Source organism: Haliotis cracherodii, unplaced genomic scaffold (assembly GCF_022045235.1).
Source record: "Haliotis cracherodii isolate W230 unplaced genomic scaffold, xgHalCrac1.p SCAF_8, whole genome shotgun sequence".
Taxonomy (NCBI): Eukaryota; Metazoa; Mollusca; class Gastropoda; order Lepetellida; family Haliotidae; genus Haliotis; species Haliotis cracherodii.
In genome coordinates, this window is record NW_027266341.1 from 28,984,621 (window position 1) to 29,006,415 (window position 21,795).

The following is a 21,795-nucleotide window of genomic DNA, read 5'->3' on the forward strand; positions in this document are numbered from 1 at the left end:
TAAAACTGTTGAAAGTACATACTTAGAAATATAACCATTATATGAAACTGTTGAAAGTACATACTTAGAAATATAACTATTATATGAAACTGTTGAAAGTACATACTTAGAAATATAACCATTTTATATAACTGTTGAAAGTACATACTTAGAAATATAACTATTATATAAAACTGTTGAAAGTACATACTTAGAAATATAACTGTTATATGAAACTGTTGAAAGTACATACTTAGAAATATAACTGTTATATGAAACTGTTGAAAGTACATACTTAGAAATATAACTGTTATATGAAAGTGTTGAAAGTACATACTTAGAAATATAACTGTTATATGTAACTGTTGAAAGTACATACTTAGAAATATAACCGTTATATGAAACTGTTGAAAGTACATACTTAGAAATATAACTGTTATATGTAACTTTTGAAAGTACATACTTAGAAATATAACTGTTATATGAAACTGTTGAAAGTACATACTTAGAAATATAACCGTTATATGAAACTGTTGAAAGTACATACTTAGAAATATAACCATTTTATATTACTGTTGAAAGTACATACTTAGAAATATAACTGTTATATAAAACTGTTGAAAGTACATACCCAGAAATATAACCGTTATATGAAAAGGTTGAAAGTACATACTTAGAAATATAACTGTTATATGAAACTGTTGAAAGTACATACTTAGAAATATAACCGTTATATGAAACTGTTGAAAGTACATACTTAGAAATATAACCGTTATATGAAACTGTTGAAAGTACATACTTAGAAATATAACCATTTTTATATAACTGTTGAAAGTACATACTTAGAAATATAACTATTATATAAAACTGTTGAAAGTACATACTTAGAAATATAACCGTTATATGAAACTGTTGAAAGTACATACTTAGAAATATAACTGTTATATGTAACTGTTGAAAGTACATACTTAGATATATAACTGTTATATGTAACTGTTGAAAGTACATACCTAGAAACATAACCATTATACTGAACTGTTGAAAGTACATACTTAGAAATATAACCATTATATGAAACTGTTGAAAGTACATACTTAGAAATATAACTGTTATATGAAACTGTTGAAAGTACATACTTAGAAATATAACCATTTTATATAACTGTTGAAAGTACATACTTAGAAATATAACCATTTTATATAACTGTTGAAAGTACATACTTAGAAATATAACTGTTATATGAAACTGTTGAAAGTACATACTTAGAAATATAACCGTTATATGAAACTGTTGAAAGTACATACTTAGAAATATAACTGTTATATGTAACTGTTGAAAGTACATACTTAGAAATATAACTGTTATATGTAACTGTTGAAAGTACATACTTAGAAATATAACTGTTATATGAAACTGTTGAAAGTACATACTTAGAAATATAACCGTTATATGAAACTGTTGAAAGTACATACTTAGAAATATAACCGTTATATGAAACTGTTGAAAGTACATACTTAGAAATATAACCGTTATATGTAACTGTTGAAAGTACATACTTAGAAATATAACTGTTATGTGTAACTGTTGAAAGTACATACCTAGAAACATAACCTTTATACTGAACTGTTGAAAGTACATACTTAGAAATATAACCATTATATGAAACTGTTGAAAGTACATACTTAGAAATATAACTGTTATATGAAACTGTTGAAAGTACATACTTAGAAATATAACCATTTTATATAACTGTTGAAAGTACATACTTAGAAATATAACTGTTATATGTAACTGTTGAAAGTACATACTTAGAAATATAACCGTTATATGAAACTGTTGAAAGTACATACTTAGAAATATAACCGTTATATGAAACTGTTGAAAGTACATACTTAGAAATATAACCGTTATATGAAACTGTTGAAAGTACATACTTAGAAATATAACCATTATATGAAACTGTTGAAAGTACATACTTAGAAATATAACTGTTATATGAAACTGTTGAAAGTACATACTTAGAAATATAACCATTTTATATAACTGTTGAAAGTACATACTTAGAAATATAACCGTTATATGAAACTGTTGAAAGTACATACTTAGAAATATAACCGTTATATGAAACTGTTGAAAGTACATACTTAGAAATATAACCATTTTTATATAACTGTTGAAAGTACATACTTAGAAATATAACTATTATATAAAACTGTTGAAAGTACATACTTAGAAATATAACCGTTATATGAAACTGTTGAAAGTACATACTTAGAAATATAACTGTTATATGTAACTGTTGAAAGTACATACTTAGATATATAACTGTTATATGTAACTGTTGAAAGTACATACCTAGAAACATAACCATTATACTGAACTGTTGAAAGTACATACTTAGAAATATAACCATTATATGAAACTGTTGAAAGTACATACTTAGAAATATAACTGTTATATGAAACTGTTGAAAGTACATACTTAGAAATATAACCATTTTATATAACTGTTGAAAGTACATACTTAGAAATATAACCATTTTATATAACTGTTGAAAGTACATACTTAGAAATATAACTGTTATATGAAACTGTTGAAAGTACATACTTAGAAATATAACCGTTATATGAAACTGTTGAAAGTACATACTTAGAAATATAACTGTTATATGTAACTGTTGAAAGTACATACTTAGAAATATAACTGTTATATGTAACTGTTGAAAGTACATACTTAGAAATATAACTGTTATATGAAACTGTTGAAAGTACATACTTAGAAATATAACCGTTATATGAAACTGTTGAAAGTACATACTTAGAAATATAACCGTTATATGAAACTGTTGAAAGTACATACTTAGAAATATAACCGTTATATGTAACTGTTGAAAGTACATACTTAGAAATATAACTGTTATGTGTAACTGTTGAAAGTACATACCTAGAAACATAACCTTTATACTGAACTGTTGAAAGTACATACTTAGAAATATAACCATTATATGAAACTGTTGAAAGTACATACTTAGAAATATAACTGTTATATGAAACTGTTGAAAGTACATACTTAGAAATATAACCATTTTATATAACTGTTGAAAGTACATACTTAGAAATATAACTGTTATATGTAACTGTTGAAAGTACATACTTAGAAATATAACCGTTATATGAAACTGTTGAAAGTACATACTTAGAAATATAACCGTTATATGAAACTGTTGAAAGTACATACTTAGAAATATAACCGTTATATGAAACTGTTGAAAGTACATACTTAGAAATATAACTGTTATATGAAACTGTTGAAAGTACATACTTAGAAATATAACCGTTATATGTAACTGTTGAAAGTACATACTTAGAAATATAACTGTTATATGTAACTGTTGAAAGTACATACCTAGAAACATAACCTTTATACTGAACTGTTGAAAGGACATACTTAGAAATATAACCATTATATGAAACTGTTGAAAGTACATACTTAGAAATATAACCATTTTATATAACTGTTGAAAGTACATACTTAGAAATATAACTGTTATATGTAACTGTTGAAAGTACATACTTAGAAATATAACTGTTATATGAAACTGTTGAAAGTACATACTTAGAAATATAACCGTTATATGAAACTGTTGAAAGTACATACTTAGAAATATAACCGTTATATGAAACTGTTGAAAGTACATACTTAGAAATATAACTGTTATATGAAACTGTTGAAAGTACATACTTAGAAATATAACTGTTATATGTAACTGTTGAAAGTACATACTTAGAAATATAACTGTTATATGTAACTGAAAGTACATACCTAGAAACATAACCTTTATACTGAACTGTTGAAAGTACATACTTAGAAATATAACTGTTATATAAAAATTGTTGCAAGTACATACTTAGAAATATAACTGTTATATAAAAATTGTTGCAATTACATACTTAGAAATATAACCATTATATGAAACTGTTGAAAGTACATACTTAGAAATATAACCGTTATATGAAACTGTTGAAAGTACATACTTAGAAATATAACCGTTATTTGAAACTGTTGAAAGTACATACTTAGAAATATAACCGCTATATAAAAATTGTTGCAAGTACATAATTAGAAATATAACCGCTATATAAAAATTGTTGCAAGTACATACCTAGAAATATAACCATTACATGAAACTGTTGAAAGTACATACCTAGCAATTATAACCATTTTATGAAACTGTTGAACGTACATCGGACCAACTCCAGTCAAAGTTGGTATGAGATTATTAAACAGTCATACATAACTGGATATTACATTTCAGACAATCGGTGCATGAATAAAAAATCTGTCTATTTAGCTATCACTATATTTCATCAACAACCAAACCTGTTCGTCACGGGTGGAATGAGCATTCATTGTAACAGCCATCTGCATAATGCTACCCCTGCGTCACAGGGCCATATGACACAGTTGAACTAATCAACTCAACTCAAAAGGGTGCACGGGAATCACGCACCTTGAGACGCCCAACGCTAACACCGTATTCGTGTGTGCGTGTTTCCTTGCACCCTTTCGAGTTGAGTTGATTGGTTAATTAATATCCAGTTATGTATGACTGTTTAATAATCTCATACCAACTTTGACTGGAGTAGCTCCGATAGTTTTTCAGATATTGTAGTAAACGTCGGTACCTTAAATTACCTTCCAGACTATACATACCTAGATAAAAAATAACCATTACATGAAACTATTGAAAGAATATTTTTAGAAATGTAACTATTGTATGAAACTGTTGAAACTACACTATTAGAAATATAACCATTATATCAAAAGCTTGCACCTTATTGTTTAAAAAGTTTAAAGACTGTTTATTTAAAATTCAAGAAAACTACAAAAAGTATTTAAATTCATGATAAATGGTGCAGTCAATACCTTGTTGGTGCAACCTGATTAATTCACTTGGTTGCACCTGGTGCAGGTGCTAAAAAAAGAATGAAACTGTACCTGGTATTCCATTTGTATCTTTTTGTATCTTCATATATAAACTGGTTTGTGGAAGTATATTCATATCAAGTCATTTCCTTTGACAAAATAACATCATTTCATATTACTTTTAGTGCTTAACACTAGATCAAAGATTAACAATAAATAAAAGAAAAAAAAGATCTAGATATTTTATACGATTTCCTTAAAAAAATGCCTTAATGAATTTCCTTTTACAAATAAATATCCATTGAGGTTTCTGAAAACTGTCTAATTTCCTTTTACTAGTTTTAGTGGCTGAAATCCAGAATCAAATTTGAAACTTGAAGATAACACACAGACAATCAGAGAGATGTCAGCCATTTTGGAAACAAATTCTCAGAGAGGTTACTGGGGTAACAATTTATTTGTCGCTGGTAAATAAAGCGACAAAACCATTTCCAAATCCAACAGAAATCTCTTCATAAAGCAGGGTTGATTCTACGATTCCGAATTTATCAAGAGCAAAGGTGGACACGATTTTATGCATAACAACTTCTTTAATACTGTAAGCGATGTTTCAGTATAAATCCTTATACCATTGTCAAGCAGGACTTAATGAGGGACTTAGTACAGAATATATATAGTAGTTAGAATTAACCATCGGGAATCTGGTTAATCTACAGGGATAATTGCTATCATTATCAAAAGCACAGTCTAATATGCTGAAAATCAGTGTCTAACTGTGATGTAGCTAAGGCATTTTATAAGTTTTGGCAACTTTGGAGATATAAATTTCGAAACAATTTTGCGAGGACACAAGGCCTACTAGCCAAGCGGGATCAGTAGCCATATCTGTGCTTGTAGACCTCTGCAGTTTGAAACCTTCTCCACAAATTAAAATACCGTATTCAACGTAATAAGCGCCCAGGGTGCTCTCAAAATTAGAAATAGGGGGCACTTATAAGAATATTATTTTGAGTTGAAAGGTCGTAAATTTCGTGGTTCTAACAGCCTGAAATGTTTCCATACGACAAATATACTTTTCAATTTAATTGCCCATAATTAAGGGTGATATAACACACTAGTGCGTATTTTACACGAATAAATAAGTCTTGTGTACATTTATCAATTGGAAGTGGTGCTGATTGGGATTGTTCACTGGCAATATATATTAGCAAATATCGCCGTGGGCGCTTATTAGAGCGGGGCGCTTATTACGTCGAATACGGTAGTTGGATTTGGCCAAAATATGTTTGAATTGTTACCTTGTTTCGTTTTGTCGCTGTGTGTACATCTGACTACACTTCTTAACGTTATGACAGGACAGACCGAATGTCAACAACGTCTGACCGTGGCCGTGATGTCTCATAGACTAGGGTTAGAGAAGCTTCCTTTGACAAAGGGCAGTTACTCTAGCGGACAGACCGGTGGATTGCCGCGAGAGGCAATCAAAAAACAATTGTCGTTTTGGGTATATGTTGCTTCGCCACTGTATAAGAAACAGATTTCACTTGGAACTACATTGGCTACTGTCACTGTCCGACTGACACATCACTTACCCTGTGACGTAATAAATATTAATGCGCGCATTCCAAGAAAACTCGCAATGTTTCGGTAATGTTTGTGAGAGGCAGAAAGTGATTTTGAAGCAGAGAATTAAAGAATGACATTAAATGATAAAGAGGTTATCACGCTTGTGTGTTTGGGGATGGTAAATATCCTGCATTAGGAACAAACACACAAGCGTGATAACCTCTATGTATACCAAGTTTGTGTGTCATGTAATTGAAAACTAAAACTGTTGTTAAATTTGATGTCTATTTAACCATAACTCATTCTGCAACAGTTTGTAAAAATTAATCTGGGACGATAATTTAGTGCAAAAATAACCAACCACATGGCCCAAATTATGTTTGAAATGTTGTAAATTTGTGCTGAATAATGTTAAAAGCGGCGTAAAACCCAACTCACTCACTCTCTCAGTAGTTGTATATTATGTGAATGTTTGAAAATTTTATATCAAATTATATTTTTTTAAATACAACCATGTAGAAGTATTCTTTGAGATGACAAAGTGCCACTACAGTTGATTTTATGGACATAATATTAACTTAAGATATTTTCAATTGAAAATTCTACATCTGATAAAATCAAGTGAGAGGTATAGTTTCTTTTCCTTCTCAGTTTAATATTTCAAAATGATGAGAGCTGATCAAAGGTCATGTTCAAAGTATCCAGAATATTGTCAAGAAAATACCAGATGACAGTTTTTAATCAAAAGTTATTCAATTATAAAACGTCAATGCGAGTGAATAATCAGTCTCAATTATCTGCCGAAACAGATTCCAATGCATGGTGTAAAGGGCAAAATAGTGGTGAAAATTGTATGAATGAATCATTGGTCATCGGTGATGACACAAGGGCCCACTTGCACAGAGCGATCTTAGCGCTAAGAGAGAGTGAGTATGGTTTTACACCGCTTTTAGCAATATTCCAGCAATATCAAGGCGGGGGACACCAGAAATGGGCTTTACACATTGTACCCATGTCGGGAATCGAACCCGAGTCGTCGGCGTGACGAACGAACGCTTTAACCACTAGGCTACCAGACCGTCCTAGCTCTAAGTTGATTTCATCTCCCAAACATTAACATAGACTTACAATAATCTTAGTGCTAAGAGTGAGTGAGTGAGTGAGTGAGTATGGTTTTACGCTGCTTTTAGCAATATTCCAGCAATATCACGGCGGGGGACACCAGAAATGGGCTTCACACCTTTGTGCTAAGATCGTTTTGTGCAAGTGGGCCCAGGTGTTTGTGAAAAGGGTAACCATGTTCTGCTGCTACATCCACGTGTCTGTGGCCTAGTGCCACACACTAAACCTAAACACTTACGGTTCCAGCTTCTTTCACCTCAAAGGCAGCTTTGGATGTATGCTCCCAAGCGGGCTGAGGATGAAAATCAAGAGCACACTGATCCATTGACTCACTATTGATTGCAATATTTTCAGTCAAACATTGTAATTTTTGGTTTCTTTTATTTCTTGCTGAAACTTGAGTTGAAATGAGTGACATGTTCAGCTGTGTAATAAGTCATGATAAGAGTCTGGTTCCCTGAAGCTCACCAAACTGGGATGGAATCCCTGGGCTCCATCATAACATCACCAGTGGCTATTAAGAGTTATGTCCCTCCTATTGACCAATCAGATTCCACCTTTCATATCACTTGCATTTGCTTCAAACTAAATGGGAGCGCAGTTAAAAAGATCTGATCGATAATCAAGATCTATACTGTTATAAAACGGGTCTTACTTTGCAAAGTGCATCAAATTCCATGACGACCTTGATTAAAAACATGAAAAGATTTGAAAAATATCTGTTGGCGCCAACATGCTTTGCAAATCCTGCAACCGACTGTAATTTGCATGGCAGTTTATGAACCTGACTTCAATTCCGTAACGCGATTTTGATTGGACTATGCATGGACTCGTTATTAAATCCAAAACGTAACTCCATAATTCCGGCTTAGTCTGGCAAGGGTGGAAACTTGACTTTTATAGTCAGTGAACTCCCTTGCCACGGGAAGATACAACAGATACCTGATGTAACAACATGCACATAAATGGACATTAATGTTGGGATGCTATCTTCAAACAGTCAACTTTGTAAATCCAGTGGTTTTTGAAATGTCAAAAATGCAGCGTAACAAGATTTAAGGTCAAGGATTTTATAGCTGAACAATAAATTATGTTATTGCACATAATTGGATGTATACAGAGTTGATAAAGTTAATCAAAACAACGGAATGGAGTTGATAAAGTTGATTCTAAGATATACGCTAATAGATCAAGGGTGCTGTACCTCATCCTGTGATAAAGTACACTTTCTGAGTTACCTCATAATGGGCTGATGTCATGATGCTATTGAAATTACCATTGCTGTTGAAATTACCATTGCTATTGAAATTACAATTGCTGTTGGAAATACTATTGCTGTTGAAATTACCATTGCTGTTGAAAATACCATTGCTGTTGGAATACCATTGCTGTTGAAATTACCATTGCTGTTGGAATTACCATTGCTGTTGGAAATACCATTGCTAAAGCACTTGGTTCCAAATGAAATAAGGGATATCTAATTTACAGTAGGACCATATCAAATTTCAAAACACAGATAGTTTATCTCATATTTACAACAATGGAATAGAGTCAATAAAGTAGACAATATGAATACAGATTGAGGCAGGCCACCGACAACCTGGCCGGGTGCTTCACAGCAGGATCAACATATTCACAGAAAGGAATCACATATCTCACAGTTTCCCTGCTCTTTCAAACAATTCAATATTTTTCTCATGAAGTCACAACAGTTATGGCATACATTTATGTATGAGGCCTTGCAAATTAACACACGTAAATTGAAAATGGAAAAATGGACAAATATCATGCATCATATCTCTAGCCTGTAGCCAGACAATTCCTACAAAATGATTTATTTTATTCGGCAGCTGTTTTTCATTATCATTAACTCATCCACCAAATCTGTATAACCTCTCACACTGGAACACTTCAGCTTCACAGAAATATATAAAACCATTTCCATGGATACATGACCTTTGGGATTGTGCTGTGTCAGCAAGTTTCATTTTTGCACAGGCTGTTGTTTCAGGAGATCGATGTTCAGCCAAATACATGTATCTACACATGTACCGGTAAAGTACAAGAGAATTTCTTTGATCATAATCCACACCAGAGCAAGCCAGGACCAATGTATTTCGTTTTTCTTTTTAGGCCAATTTGTGTAGATATCAAAACAATAGTACTACCACTATTACATCATTGCCATAAATCCTGTATATTGGCTGCAATCACACATTAAACCAAAATTTCAGATTTTCAACAGAAGTCCTCTTCACTGTCAACTACACATAATTAGTTGTTCCCCATAGAGCACATACAGCTATCATGAGTGCAAGGCAGGAAAAATGTCACTTCTTTTCCAAACATCAATCTGCTAGAGACAGATCATTGGGAAGGTGGGAGGGAGTACACCTGAGGTAAGAGGTTAGTATTATTAGAATTATTAACAATGATAACTATTGTTTGATAATTCTTATGAATCCTCTACCTCTCTTACATCACTGCAAGAATATACCAGTGGGAAAAGGCGGGTTCTGCCTCTAGTACATTTCCTGTATAGTTTCCCAGTAATCCTATTTGAGCATCTTGATAACAAGCTTGAGGTACAATGTGATATGAAATGTTGTCTTGGTCTGTCCTACACTGAATAGTTAAAGATGAGCAAAAGGTCTACTTATCTTCTGATGCTGCCAGTGTAGAATTTTCCCCTACCCCTTAATCCATAGGAGGAGGGAAAACTATTGCTGTATTATAGTTCGGGCTGCGACTAGTGACCAAGGGACCAAGTCAATAAATACCCCCTAAATTCGGTTGTACATCATGTAAACAAAAATTAGTAAACACATTGTGCGACCCCCATTGGCAACTTGAGACCACTGTGTTGTGGAGTGATGTCAAGCTTCCCAGTAGAGACAAAAAGATAAAAAAAAACGCTGATGTCATCAGTAGCTTAAAAACTCTGAATGGCATGCTTGTCCAATAGCGTTTTGATGGCGAGGTTGGCTGCGTCTAATTTGGGATCTTCTAGCTGGAATTGGCGGCCAATAGGCCGGGATACAAGACCCAGATGACCTCAGAAATGCAGCTGGCACCAGTGAGTAACCACGTCCAGGATCCAGTGGTCGGACATGATCAGTTTCCAATTGTTGGCGAAAAACGACAAATGTCCTCCAACAGGATCCAGAGTTGGCTTGATGACATCTAAGCGTGGGTTCACAATATATGCTCCTGGAGCGCACTATGGGTCCACTAGGTCCCTGTGTGGATGGTCAGATAATGGAGTCTTTTCTTTTAGCGTTCTTAGAAAATGCTGATTTGGAAAGAGGAGGTTTCTTGCTACATTTCCAACATGTAGAAGAGGGTCGCCAGTAACCATAAAATGGTTGGTTGGTTGGGTGTTTAACGCTGCATTCAGCAATATTCCAGCTATATGATGGCAGTCTGAAAATAATCAAGTCTGGACCAGACAATCAGGTGATTGATATGAGCATCGATCCATGCAATTGGGATCGATGACAAGTCAGCGAGTCTGACCACCCGATCCCATTAGTCGCTTCTTACGACAAGCATAGTCACCTTTTACGACAAGCATGGGTTGCTGCAGACCTATTCTACCCCGGATCTTCACGGGTCAACCATAAAATGACAGAAAAGAAGACGGGTAGGTGGGGGGAGGTCGTCGACACCAGGGGAGACATGCATGCACACACTCAACCAGTAATACTTATGTGAAATGACCAGATGAAATAATTAAGAGTAAATGACTTCTATATTTATCCCATACACATTATTATAAAGGAGAAAATTCTGAAACTAATAGTAAGTGTGACGGAGCAACCAGTGTTGGAGATTAATCCTAATAGATGTGTCCTCTAGCACACACGTGAAAGAAATGTCGTTTTTCCCACCTTGTACACAGGCGAGCCGTATGTGCTATTAGGGGAACAACTAATCATTTGTAGTTGACAGTGAGGAGGACTTCTGTTGAAAATCTTAAATTTGAGTTATTGTGTGATTGCAGCCAAAATACAGCATTCTGGCAATGATGAAATAGGGGTAGAGGAATCGTAAGAATTGTTAATTAAAAATAACATCCTAAGAACAGACAATTTTATGAAGAAAATGCTGTTCATTACAAAATGATAGGAGAAATTTAGAATATTTAGCGGGCTGGCTTGTGAGAGGTGTGTTGGGTGTTGTGTGGCTGAGTTCTGGCCAGCTGCAACACTGACATACACAACACATGGGGTGGTGCACCTGGCATAACCACCAAGATGCATTGTCGCTCCAAAGTTACCAGTGTGTTGAAAATTGCAGATTATTGTCTTTCTCATCATATGATTATTTCCACTGCACTGGTCTGTGAACATGGCGAATGCCTGTGCTGGCTCTAGTGACAGGATCCTGTCAATGATGGCAAGCTTAAAGGGGGGAGTAAATCTTGTATTACCCTGTCGTCAGTTAATATTCACAATATATCACAATGTTCTGTCAGTAATGTTCCATCTATATCACAATGGTGTATCTCTAATATTCCAGTTGTATCACAATGGTCTGTCAGTAATGTTCCATCTATATCACAATGGTCTGTCAGTAATATTCCAGTTATATCACAATGGTCTGTCAGTAATATTCCAGTAATATCACAATGGTCTGTCAGTAATACTCCAGTAATATCATGATGGTCTGTCAGTAATATTCCATCTATATCACAATGGTCTGTCAGTAATGTTCCATCTATATCACAATGGTGTATCTCTAATATTCCAGTTGTATCACAATGGTCTGTCAGTAATGTTCCATCTATATCACAATGGTCTGTCAGTAATATTCCAGTTATATCACAATGGTCTGTCCAGTTATATCACAATGGTCTGTCAGTAATGTTCCATCTATATCACAATGGTCTGTCAGTAATATTCCAGTTATATCACAATGGTCTGTCAGTAATATTCCAGTAATATCACAATGGTCTGTCAGTAATACTCCAGTAATATCATGATGGTCTGTCAGTAATATTCCATCTATATCACAATGGTCTGTCAGTAATGTTCCATCTATATCACAATGGTCTGTCTCTAATATTCCAGTTATATCACAATGGTCTGTCCAGTTATATCACAATGGTCTGTCAGTAATGTTCCATCTATATCACAATGGTCTGTCAGTAATATTCCAGTTATATCACAATGGTCTGTCAGTAATATTCCAGTAATATCACAATGGTCTGTCAGCAATATTCCAGCTATATCATGACTGTCCGCAATATTCCAGCTATATCACAATGGTCTGTCCAGTTATATCACAATGGTCTGTCAGTAATATTCCAGTAATATCACAATGGTCTGTCAGTAATACTCCAGTAATATCATGATGGTCTGTCAGTAATATTCCATCTATATCACAATGGTCTGTCAGTAATGTTCCATCTATATCACAATGGTCTGTCTCTAATATTCCAGTTATATCACAATGGTCTGTCAGTAATGTTCCATCTATATCACAATGGTCTGTCAGTAATATTCCAGTTATATCACAATGGTCTGTCAGTAATATTCCAGTAATATCACAATGGTCTGTCAGCAATATTCCAGCTATATCATGACTGTCCGCAATATTCCAGCTATATCACAATGGTCTGTCCAGTTATATCATGATGGTCTGTCAGTAATATTCCAGTTATATCACGATGGTCTGTCAGTAATATTCCATCTATATCACGATGGTCTGTCAGTAATATTCCATCTATATCACAATGGTCTGTCAGTAATATTCTATCTATATCACAATGGTCTGTCAGTAATATTCTAGTTATATCATGATTGTCTATCAGTAGCATTCCATCTATATCATGACGGTCTGTCAGTAATATTCCAGCTATATCACGATGGTCTGTCCAGTTATATCACAATGGTCTATCAGTAATATTCCAGTAATATCATGATGGTCTGTCAGCAATATTCCATCTATATCACAATGGTCTGTCAGTAGTATTCCATCTATATTACAATGGTCTGTCAGCAATATTCCAGCTATATCATGATGGTCTGTCAGTAGTATTCCAGCTATATCATGACTGTCAGCAATTTTCCAGCTATATCATGACTGTCTGTCAGCAATTTTACAGCACTATCCAGATGTTCTGCAGATGAGCAAGTCTGTACCATGCACCCCAGTGGATGACTGCATTAGAGGTGATGTTACCAATAATGCACAAGGACACACAAGATGACAGGATACATACAGTCACCACTCAATACTCGTAAGTTTGTTCTCAAGACAAACATGTAAAGGACTAGAGGACGGAGGACTGGGGACTTACGACCAGCATGGAGGACTGGGGACTTACAACCAGCATTGAGAACTGGGGACTTACGACCAGCATGGAGGACTGGGGACTTACGACCAGCATGGAGGACTGGGGACTTACGACCAGCATGGAGGACTGGGGACTTACAACCAGCATGGAGGACTGGGGACTTACGACCAGCATGGAGGACTGGGGACTTACGACCAGCATGGAGTCCTGGGGACTTACAACCAGCATTGAGAACTGGGAACTTACAACCAGCATGGAGGCCTGGGGACTTACGACTAGCATGGAGGCCTGGGGACTTACAACCAGCATTGAGAACTGGGGACTTACAACCAGCATTGAGAACTGGGAACTTACGACCAGCATGGAGGCCTGGGGACTTACGACCAGCATGGAGGACTGGGGACTTACGACCAGCATGGAGGACTGGGGACTTACAACCAGCATGGAGGACTGGGGACTTACGACCAGCATGGAGGCCTGGGGACTTAGGACCAGCATGGAGGACTGGGGACTTACAACCAGCATGGAGGACTGGGGACTTACGACCAGCATGGAGGACTGGGGACTTACAACCAGCATGGAGGACTGGGGACTTACGACCAGCATGGAGGACTGGGGACTTACGACCAGCATGGAGGACTGGGGACTTACGACCAGCATGGAGGCCTGGGGACTTACGACCAGCATGGAGGCCTGGGGACTTACAACCAGCATGGAGAACTGGGGACTTACAACCAGCATTGAGAACTGGGAACTTACGACCAGCATGGAGGACTGGGGACTTACGACCAGCATGGAGGCCTGGGGACTTACGACTAGCATGGAGGCCTGGGGACTTACAACCAGCATTGAGAACTGGGGACTTACAACCAGCATTGAGAACTGGGAACTTACGACCAGCATGGAGGCCTGGGGACTTACGACCAGCATGGAGGACTGGGGACTTACGACAAGCATGGAGGACTGGGGACTTACAACCAGCATGGAGGACTGGGGACTTACGACAAGCATGGAGGACTGGGGACTAACAACCAGCATGGAGGACTGGGGACTTACGACCAGCATGGAGGACTGGGGACTTACGACCAGCATGGAGGCCTGGGGACTTACGACCAGCATGGAGGCCTGGGGACTTACAACCAGCATTGAGAACTGGGGACTTACAACCAGCATTGAGAACTGGGAACTTACGACCAGCATGGAGGACTGGGGACTTACGACCAGCATGGAGGACTGGGGACTTACGACCAGCATGGAGGACTGGGGACTTACGACAAGCATGGAGGACTGGGGACTTACAACCAGCATTGAGAACTGGGAACTTACAACCAGCATGGAGTCCTGGGGACTTACGACCAGCATGGAGGACTGGGGACTTACGACCAGCATGGAGGACTGGGGACTTACGACCAGCATGGAGGACTGGGGACTTACGACCAGCATGGAGGACTGGGGACTTACGACCAGCATGGAGGACTGGGGACTTACGACCAGCATGGAGTCCTGGGGACGACCAGGTTGGAGGACAGGGGGACAGGGGGACCTATTTTCACCATAAGTTTGATAAATGGACTCATCAGACATTGACAGCAGGTATTACGTAAGAAACCAGCTTTCAGTAAGGATAATTACTTGCTTTAAGCATCTGTCAATCTAATATTTCATACATATTTGGAAAAATAAAAATGTCAAGAACAGTTTAAAAAAAACTGATTATGTTCTGTTGGAGGAAAGAATTGTCTGCTTTTGTTTGCATGTAAGAGAGACATTACCAGGCACAACATAAACTAAACATGGTCAGGTGACATTTTACCGGTACATTTTCTTGTCCCCTTCTCAAATTATGATGCATGTGGCATTATCTAGAATCTAACTCATAGATCGCAAAAATGCAAAATCCATTACCGCAACGTCAGAGCAGAGAGCATGATGGATGCGATGGAGGTGAGATGAGGACAGGGAAATCTGTGCATCACACGTCCACACCGGTTGTCATCGTACCACTTCAGCACAGACTTACACAGGCCATTACATGACACAAGGGAGCTGGACATTTGGGTTAACTTGATTTATATCAAAGCTGAGAAACTTGATCTGCCATTATGGCTCCTGATCATTGGGTCATGCCACCTTCAAAGTGGAACTAACTCAGTCATATGTCCTGTAGGAATTGTGCTCCACTGGTGTCCTTTGAGAATTTCTTTGTGTGTGCTTTTGTCAGCTATATTCCAGCTTTGTCATGAAGGCTTGTATAATAAAATCTGAGCCAGGAAATGCATTCTATGGTCTGTGGACTTAAAGCCCCAAATGGGATTTTCAAAATGGCTGCAGTGACGGCCATGATGGAATTCAAATCAAAATTAAGCTGGAAGAGAATGTTTGTGGCATGAACCATACTGTATGTCAGTTTTATTGTTTCTGTTGTTTCAGAGACCAAAGACAAGAGAAGAGGTCCCAGACACAGAGCACGACAATTGGCAGCTCAGGTGTTCAGTAACCAGATGAGCTATATTAGGTCGTCTCGTCGTCTCCTCATAGGCCTCTTTGAAGGGAAAGGGTAATTGTGTTCCCAGCATTAATGAGAGTAAGGGTGTAGAACACTAATTAGTCTTCAAGGAGGCTCCCATACTCAATTAGGTTTTGCTTGTATGAACAGTCTTGATGAATGTGCAGACAGTTGGTTGTGTGACTTGTTGAATGTGTGGATAGTTGGGTGTGTGAATTATTGGGTTTGTGAATTGTTGAATGTGTGGATAGTTGGTTGTGTGACTTGTTGGGTGTGACTGGTTGAATGTTTGGATAGTTGGGTGTGAATTGTTGAATGTGTAGATAGCTGGGTGTGTGAATTGTTGGGTTTGTGACTTGTTGAATGTGTGGATAGTTGGTTGTGTGACTTGTTGAATGTGTGGATAGTTGGTTGTGTGAATTGTTGAATGTTTGGATAGTTTTGTGTGTGAATTGAACGTATGGATAGCTGGGTGTGTGAATTGTTGAATGTGTGGATAGTTGTGTGTGTGAATTGTTGAATGTATGGATAGCTGGGTGTGTGAATTGTTGAATGTGTGGATAGTTGGGTGTGTGAAGTGTTGAATGTTTAGACAGCTGGGTGTGTGAATTGTTAAATGTTTGGATAGTTGGATGTGTGAATTGTTGAATGTTTGGATAGTTGGATGTGTGAATTGTTGAGTGTGTGAATTGTTGAGTGTTTGGATAGTTGAGTGTGTGAATTGTTGAATGTTTGGATAGTTGGGTGTGTGAATTGTTGAATGTGTGGATAGTTGGATGTGTGAATTGTTGAGTGTGTGAATTGTTGAGTGTTTGGATAGTTGGGTGTGTGAATTGTTGAATGTTTGGATAGTTGGGTGTGTGAATTGTTGAATGTGTGGATAGTTGGGTGTGTGGATTGTTGAATGTGTGGATAGTTGGGTGTGTGGATTGTTGGATGTGTGGGTTGGTGAGAGTGTACATTGTTGGGTGTGTGGATTTATATACTTTTTTATGCTAAACATTTATATTCCACAAGTTACATTTACAGTTTCTTCACACATTGTCACTGCAAAAACCAGGCATACATCTTAAGACTGTGGGAGAAGTTTCTGCATAAACCTAATGGGATATATTCATATATTGAGATGACATAGTAAATATGCATGGGTAGTGATACAAGTCATGCTGCTCCTAAATAAGTAGTTTGCCATTGTGGTTAGCAGCACCTTGCATACATGGCTAGTATATGTACCCTGACATATGTTATTAATAGTTCAGCAACATTTCCTCTCATAGAAAATACCTGCAGAAGGGAACTGTAAATTTCCGGGAAATCACACAAATCTTGTCCAAAAAAAAGATCCCTGTGGTATTGGTCTTTCCATATAGCATAAGCTGAACAGGAATTCGGACAAGTGGATGTTTTAATACCAAAATAGTCCCCATTCGCTGTTTATTCACACTACACAGCTTTCATCAAGCAGTTTGAAACATACCAACATTCATTTATATCCATACACCTTCACTCTTAGGTGAGCCATATATCTTAAAGCTTGTTATCTAAACATAATACCACTTTATTATTATTCACATGCTTTTATGCATGTTTCAATGACATAATATTCAAATGATTTGAAATCTATTTGAACAATGTTTCCGTAAACTTATTTTCTTCTCAATAAGATATTTCTGTTCAACTTTCATGTATATACAATGTAGCATTTTTAAATTTGCATTTAGAATTTCGTTTTTGCTAAAATAATAAAATCAGCATCAGTTGTTATATGTGTCTTAACACCAAACATACCGATATCAACAGAAAGGGTTTAATTATGAATATGGTCACAGCCTTCCCAAGGCAAGGGCGTTAACTGGCTAAAAAAGGTCCAGTTCTCACCCTTGCCAAACTTGGCTGGAATTCCAGAGTTACATTTTGGCTCTACCAACATGTTTATGCATAGTCCAATCAAAATCATGTACCGAACTAGACATCCGGTTCATCAACCATATGGATTTCAAAATGCTGATTTCAGTCGACTGAAGGATTTGCAAAGCATGTGTACCGCCAACTGGGCCATGACAGATATTTTGCAAATCTTTTCATGTTCTTAATCAAGGTGCTCAAGTGATTTGATGCACTTCATGAGGTAAGGCCCACTTTATTACAATATAGATCTTGATTATCAATCAGATCGTCTTTGAGGCCGCCAATTTGTTTGAAGCAAACGCAAGTGATATGAGAGGTGGAATCTGACTGGTCAGTAGGAGGGACCTAAAGGGACATAACTCGTAATAGACACTAGTGGTACTATGATTGAGCCTGGAAATTCAAGCCTCACTTCGGCAAGGTTTGAAACTGGACGGTTATAGTCAGTTAATAGTAAAGATGCTTTCAGACAGACATTTTATCATTTCTGATCCAAACATTTCTGTCACCTCACATCCCAAAACAGATGCCATATATATCCTCACTGCAAGGTACAGGGTACACATATCATGGAAGTTCCCAGTTTAACACTGTTGTCAACACTTTATGCTAGGCTCTACAGTGAAAACCATCTGAGTTTTATTCCGTGTGTGGCCTGAAGAGATGTTGTATCAGTACAAGACTACTCTTAAAAAACTATAAGAAATATCCACTATTTGCTAGTGGCGGGACGATACACTGAGTCATCATGCCACAGATTAACATGAATACCCCACACAGACACAGAACCCTGACTTTGAGCTGACCAGTCCTTCCTTGTACATGTATTAGCCCCTTAATGCCGAGTCTTTCACTTTGTCCAACCTTGTACTGAGAGTTCTGTTTTGTACTAAATAGTAAGTGAGGGAGTTGGGTTTAACACCGTGTTGAACAATATTTCAGTTATACAATTTCAGGGTTATGCTGGGATAAAAGCCCAAAATGGTACAAGTATTAGACATTTACCACTTTGGTGAAACCCACAAGCAGATGGTGTGGACAAACCATCATAATCATTTGTTTGTTTGTTTGTTTGTTGTTTAACGCCGCACTGAGCAATATTCCAGCTATAGTACGGCGATCTGTAAACAATCTAGTCTGGACCAGACAATCCAGTGATTGACATCATGAACATCAATCCACTCAATTGGGATACAATAACATGCATTAACCATGTCAGTGAGCCTGACCACCTGATCCTGTTAGTCGCCTCTTACAACAAGCATAGGCAAGCATTGGTTGCTGAAGACCTATTCTACCCCGGATCTTCACGGGTCGACTTAAAAGCCAATATCATAGGATTCTGACATGCCTATGGGATGCAACTCTGCACAGCAAATCATTGTGACAAGACAACTGTACGCCCTTACCAAATAGAAAAAATGACTTCACTCATGGCACTGATCACAATTTCTGAACCAACTGCACCTGCCGCATGAGATAAAACCATCTTAATAAAGGAACACAAAGTTAATCACAAGAAATAAATTACAAGGAAATGCAGGTTTGCGAAAAAGTTAACAAAATGTTTTGCCACAAAATTTCAGTAGAACCTTGTTTTCTACAGAAGTAACTTGAGTATGAGAGTTGTTTCGAGCGTAGTTAACTTTTTTAGATGGGGGGGGGGTGCAAATAAGATTATTCACTCTTTATTCAAGTTAACTTTCATAAGGAAAAGTGCTTTCTCTAAAAAAATCCAGGGGGCAACTGTCCCCCAGCTGGCTACGGCACTGGGTTTCTACTGAAGCAGCCAGTCAAGGACTGTGGACAGGAAGCCCTACAAGCTGCAGAGTTAACTGCCTGGCCAGTCTGACCAGCGGGCACACGATTACAGAACCCTTTCATGTTATTCCACAATCGCCCATACAATGTGGTGGCAGAAGGATATACAATCTATTATAAACCAGCCTCTCCAAGAAGCCTTGAAGGAAATAGAAGACTTCTTACTAGGTCTTTAGTAAGACAGAATTAACATTAGGATAGAAATACTTTACTACTTTCTTCAATAATTAGAAGGAAGACTGATAAAAAGTTAACAGTTCCTTGTTCACAAGAAAACAATTATACTGATTACCTTTTGATGTTTAAGAAAGATTTACGTCAAGTAACAAACAAAGGATGAAAAGTACCAGGAAAATATCCAAATGTGTAATTGACCCACATGAAAGAAATTCTGCCCAAACAGTAACACAGCTTGGAGAGCCCGGCTCTTCAAAACCAAATCTGTTACACTTTTTAACGATCCAGGTCAATATATCCTCCCTACCTGTGATGGCCAGATGATTGTCACAAAAGTTCACCGACCACATTGTTCAGGCGTGCTCATCATCAGTTGTATTATTGTGACAATTTCACCTAGCTCTATTGAAGAAGGCTGCTGTAATGGAAGAAGCCGGCAATGTTTGATCATCAGATAAAGTCGAATCAACTAACGTGTCACAAGGGAGCACCCGTCTTCTAACAAACGGCGCTGAAGCGCAAGTCGACACAGACGATGAGTGCTGTAATGATGCTGTATTGTGCTGCTCAGCACCGTCGTCTTGCTCTGTGAAGAAACACACTTCCAGTAAATATGCACGTCTCGTTAAGTCAGGAATTGAGCATTTTTGCTGCCACCTTGCGAGTTGGTGCGAGTCTTTCCGACAGCGGCAAATGTTGGGAGCACAACATTGATGGAACATGGATAGATGGCGGGGAGGCTGTGGCTAGCTGTTGATACATCATGTTGTTGTCAGACAACTTATTCCTGATATTTATTGATCAAAACACTAATACAGCTGTTGTAGAGATCACTGCAATGATTCATTACAGACATCCAAGTGAGATAATTAGGCACCACATTCAGTGAGTAAGCGATCTTGGTTTTCTACTGTTTTCAGAAATATTCTAGCAATATGAAGGCAGTGGATTCTAACAACCACATTATGAGTGAGTTGGGTTTTTCAATGTTTTTAGAAATATTCTAGCAATATGAAGGCAGTGGATGCTAGCAATCACATTGTGAGTGAGTGAGTGAGTGAGTGAGTGAGTGAGTGAGTTGGGTTTTACACCTTTTTAAATAATATTTCAGCAATATTAAAGCAGGGTACACCAGTTGGGCTTCACACATTGTACCATGTTTGGAATGAGACCCAGACCTTTAACATGACAAGCCAATGATTTAACCACTATACTACCCCACCATATCATGACCAATCACTCACATCAACCATGGTCTGGTATTTGATAGAATTATTCCCAGACATTCCATTACTATTTAGCATTAAAAAATGTTTTGTATCTCCAACAAATTTTACCAACAATCTTAGTTGCTTTTGAAAACATGATAAAAACATATCTCCATATTTTCATGTTATAGGCATCAGAGTATTTTTATACAGGCTTTATGTCGTACTTATCTAAATGTGTTGGTTTCATAATTGGAAAACAAATATCCTGTTTATTTTGT